At 46.0% G+C, this 4645-nt stretch overlaps 1 long non-coding RNA gene across 1 annotated transcript; it reads left to right on the plus strand.

Moving 5' to 3' along the window:
* The first annotated feature begins 728 nt into the window (after window positions 1-728).
* LOC133119528 (uncharacterized) lies at window positions 729-3927 on the plus strand. The gene is made up of 2 exons (XR_009706610.1): window positions 729-1732; window positions 1767-3927. It is a non-coding gene; the product is annotated as an uncharacterized LOC133119528 (long non-coding RNA).
* The last annotated feature ends 718 nt before the right edge of the window (window positions 3928-4645 follow it).

Consider the following 4645-nt stretch of genomic DNA (forward strand, 5'->3'; position numbering starts at 1 on the left):
TAAGGGGCGCTGTGTCTCTGACAGCAGTACCAGGGCTGTGTGTTTAAACTGGGCCTCCCTGCCACTAAGGGGCTGTGTCTCTGATAGCAGTACCAGGGCTGTGTGTTTAAACTGGGCCTCCCTGCCACTAAGGGGCGCTGTGTCTCTGATAGCAGTACCAGGGCTGTGTGTTTAAACTGGGCCTCCCTGCCACTAAGGGGCGCTGTGTCTCTGATAGCAGTACCAGGGCTGTGTGTTTAAACTGGGCCTCCCTGCCACTAAGGGGCTGTGTCTCTGACAGCAGTACCAGGGCTGTGTGTTTAAACTGGGCCTCCTGCCACTAAGGGGCGCTGTGTCTCTGACAGCAGTAATGTAATGTTGTGCAACAGTAATAAGGTCTGATGTGGGTGTGAACCTTGGTCCTCACCATCTCACAAGTGTCTCTCTCTCTCTCTCCCTCTCTCTCCCTCTGTCTCCCTCTCTCTCTCTCTCTCTCTCTCTCTCTTTCCCTCTCTCTCTCTCCCCCTCTCTCCCCCTCTCCCTCTCTACCCTTCTCCCTCTCCCTCTCTCTCTCAGCTTGGAAGTAAGGTTGGAGTGGGCAGGATGAGTGGGGGGGTGTTGGAGCAACGTCTTCAGAGGAGCGGGATTGGCCATCGCCCCTCACTGACCACTGCCCGCTATCATCAGGGCTCTGCCCGCTTGTGCTCCTCCGGTGGGGGTGGGGGTGGGGGTGGGGCTGGGGAGGGGAGGGGTGCTGCTTCATACTCTGCTGGTGCTCCTGGGCCATCTTGTGTCAAACAAACGCTGTAAAAACTACTGAAATTCTACCATAGTTTGAGGTAAACTCGGGAGGTTTTCATTTCTTATTTAAATTTGTATAAACACTCCTTTCTGTGTGTGTGAGTGTGAGTGAGTGTGAGTGTCATTCGGACTGGATTCTGTCTGCATCCGATTCCATGAGCTGAAGCCTTATTTTCCCACTGAACATTATCTCTGTTAAATTATTTTAATTTAATTAAAAACGACCTCCATAGGTACTGTTTACAGCTGCCACTCTACTGTTTGCTGTAGGTCTCAGGTGCGGCTCAGTTTGTACTACAGATGGACAAGCACAAGCTAGAAGCTTTTGTGTACTTTTAAAGGTTTTTGTTTTTATCAAATGTTTTGGTTAAGACTAACTGTGGACTAAACCAAAATCTTGTAAAGTGGGGGTGTGTATGGCTGTCCTGGGGCACGGGGTGTTGGGGTTGGGACTGCAGTCATTGCTAATATTAGGTGACTCCAGGGTTGGGAGTATTTTGGTTAGTTGTAATATTAAAGATGTATTTTTATAATGATTTTAGGATTGGTGTTTTGGAGTGCGTTTATTGCCGTTTGTGAGGAAGTACGATGGAGAAATGTTTCTGTGACAAGTGTGTGACTGGGCGTTTTTACGGGATGTGACTGTTCTGTGGTTGGCCAGTCAGGCTGTTCTTATGACACATGAGATCTGTGAGGTGCTGCTGCCTCTGCACTCCTACAGGGCCCATCTGCGTACTGGTTCTTGTTCCACCAATTGCCTTGTTTTTATGCCCGCTCTATGACCCTGGTTCAAGCCTGTATTTGAGCACAGTAAAATCATTAGGATACACTTGAAGTCTGCCGCTATAGCTGGTACTCAGAGGCTCCGTGACATCCTTGTTGTTTTCCTCTCCAATTGGCCAGTGGCTGTAGTGTTCTAGTGACTGTTCTTTTGCACCCTGTGCTGATGCAGGTTAGCTGTTCTATCACACCCTGTGCTGATGCAGGTTAGCTGTTCTATCACACCCTGTGCTGATGCAGGTTAGCTGTTCTATCACACCCTGTGCTGATGCAGGTTAGCGGGTTAGCCACAGATGATACAGTGTGCACTGCGAGGACCAATCAGAACTAATGTCCACAATTTTACCTTTTTATCCCCTTACATTACAGCCCAGTAGCCTGTGGGAGAAACCACGCCTTAATGAAGTCTCTCTTCTTATATTACAGCCCAATAGCCTGTGGGAGAAACCACGCCTTAATGAAGTCTCTCTTCTTATATTACAGCCCAATAGCCTGTGGGAGAAACCACGCCTTAATGAAGTCTCTCCTTACATTACTGCGCAATAGGCCTTGGAAGTCTGACGTAACGCAGAGCAAAACCTTTCTCATATATGGATTTCTGGATCAAAGCACAATTTCTCTATCGGGAAAATGAATGGCCTTTTCACAAAAAAACTCGTTTCTGCCACAGACCGTCTAATTTTGTGATGCGGAAGTCAGAACAGACCATACATGTGTGACGACACGACTTCTTAGGCCTGTAGAGCGCGCTGATTGGCAGCGGTGTCCTGCTAAGTACTGGCGGATTTCACCGGACGACAACAACTTCATATAAGCAAATGAAGCATTAAATCGTTCTACAAACGCAACAATTGCTTTCTATAAATGTTCGTAGTTACGAGCGTACTGTCAGATTTGTGTACCAAATGCAACAACAAAGATGACTTTATCTATCCTGGGATGGTCAGTCTCACGGTACGAACAAACACATTCATGCCCACAATTTTTTTACCCTATTGTGCTTGACATCAGTTGCAGTTTGCCATCGATAGGCCACTGTTTACACGAATGTATTCATGCCAGTTAAGATTTTTTAATCACATGAGTCGGGATGATAATTGAATACAGACACACTGTCGGTGGCGTTAGGGTGGTCCTGTGGACATTCCGTCACTATGAAAGGGAAAGCATTATGGGAGGCTGAGTTTTAGCCTCTGTGACCTCAAAACACAGAACATGACTTTTTTCCAATTGAAATCGTATCATATTAAGTATGTTGCTACATTTTTAAACTATGAGAAACATGCTTTGAATCCGGACCTCAACGTTACATAGTTTTATATTTAGTTTCCCCCGCTATATTTAATAGGTAGCAGTGAAGCATCGTTCCCGAAACATCAACTTTATCTCCCTACATGCTATCTGCCACAATGTTTTTTGTATATATGTACTTGTGGGAAGTCAAGTCATGATAATTCCCGCAACCTCTGGACTACATCTCCCATCATCCTCCACTGCCAGCTGTCAGACAGCTCCTCGTGTGTTATGTCAGTCTTGTGTTATAATAGTCTTCCTTTTCTTTGCGGTCGTTTTCACAGACGGACGCAAGAAGCCTGGTGCGGGATTCTAATTTCCTGCTATTTATATAGTTTTCAACGTTAGGTCACCTGCTGCCTTTTTACTGCCAAAGAAACGAGCTTCAGGTCTCCTCCTGGCCTCAGAAATCTTAGTGTGGGATGTGAGTCAGAGCCCTTCCCGTTCTGAAGGAAGGGATTCCAATCGCTTATTTTTCTCCATCTTTTTCTTTTCCTTGCTCCACGTCTGTAACTCGTCTGTAACTGACGTAGCTTCAAACTGACGTTTGAAGGAGCAAGGGCATTCCATTTGCCTAATTCACGTTTTATCGATTAATAATAATAATAAGAAGAAGCTTTTATGTATAGACCCAACTAACCCTAACACCTTTCTTGCATAGCATGGAGCTTGAAGTGAGGGGTGGGGCGAGGAGGAGGAAAAAAAGGGGAGAAAATGAAGCGATTGGAAAGAGCCCAGGCAGTGAATCTACACGCACTGAGCACTTTATTAGGAACATTTTAACTTTATTACACCAACTTATTCATGCTGACAGGAAGGTGACAGTAACGCAAATAACTGCACATTACAGTGGTAGGCAGGAGAACATCTCTGAACACACAACGCATCATAACTCTTAAGTCGATAGGCTGCAGCAGTAGAAAATAAAAATAAAAAACCTAATACAGTGCTCGGTGAGTGTGTGTGTTTCACTGGCCTTCAAACATGCAAGATGAAAGATGCCTTTTATTCTTTGCAACTACAATCATCTGTATATTACCATTTAATATAATAAAGAGATTATGATGCATTGTTTATTCATCTCCAGTGTCTTAATTTACTCTCCTCCTGTGTGGGGATTCAGCCTCTCCTCTGCTGCATCATTCTAGTTATTTAGTGGATGTTTTAACCAAAGCGACTTACTGTTGATTAGACTAAGCAGGGGCCAATTACCCATGGAGCAATGTGGGGTTAAAAGCCTTGCTCAAGGGCCCAACAGCTGCACAGATCTTATTGTGGCTTGAAGCTGTCAGGTCCCATTTATGCGCTTCCATCCAGCTTCATACACACGCACACGCTTACACACACATACACACACACACACTGCCGTTCATACACACACACACACACACACACACACACACACATGTAGCCCTGAGATATGCAACATGGTGGTGGTGAAAGGATCACATTGCATTACATGTCATTTCGCTGATGCTTTTAACCAAAGCGACTTACAGTTGATTAGGCTAAGCAGGGGCCAATCACCGCTGGAGCATTGCAGGGTTAAGGGCCTTGCTCAAGGGCCCAACAGCTGTGCGGATCTTATCATGGCTACACTGGGGATCAAGCCAGCAACCTTGCGGGTCCCAGTCTTGTACCCACATGCACCCCCTCATGTACCCGCATATACCTCCCATGTACCCCCATATACCCCTCATGTACCCCACATGTACACACATGTACCCCTCATATACCCCACATGTACTCCACCTGTACACACATGTACCCCCATATACCCCCCAGGCTCCAG

This window comes from Conger conger, unplaced genomic scaffold (genome assembly GCF_963514075.1).
Source record: "Conger conger unplaced genomic scaffold, fConCon1.1 SCAFFOLD_283, whole genome shotgun sequence".
NCBI lineage: Eukaryota > Metazoa > Chordata > Actinopteri > Anguilliformes > Congridae > Conger > Conger conger.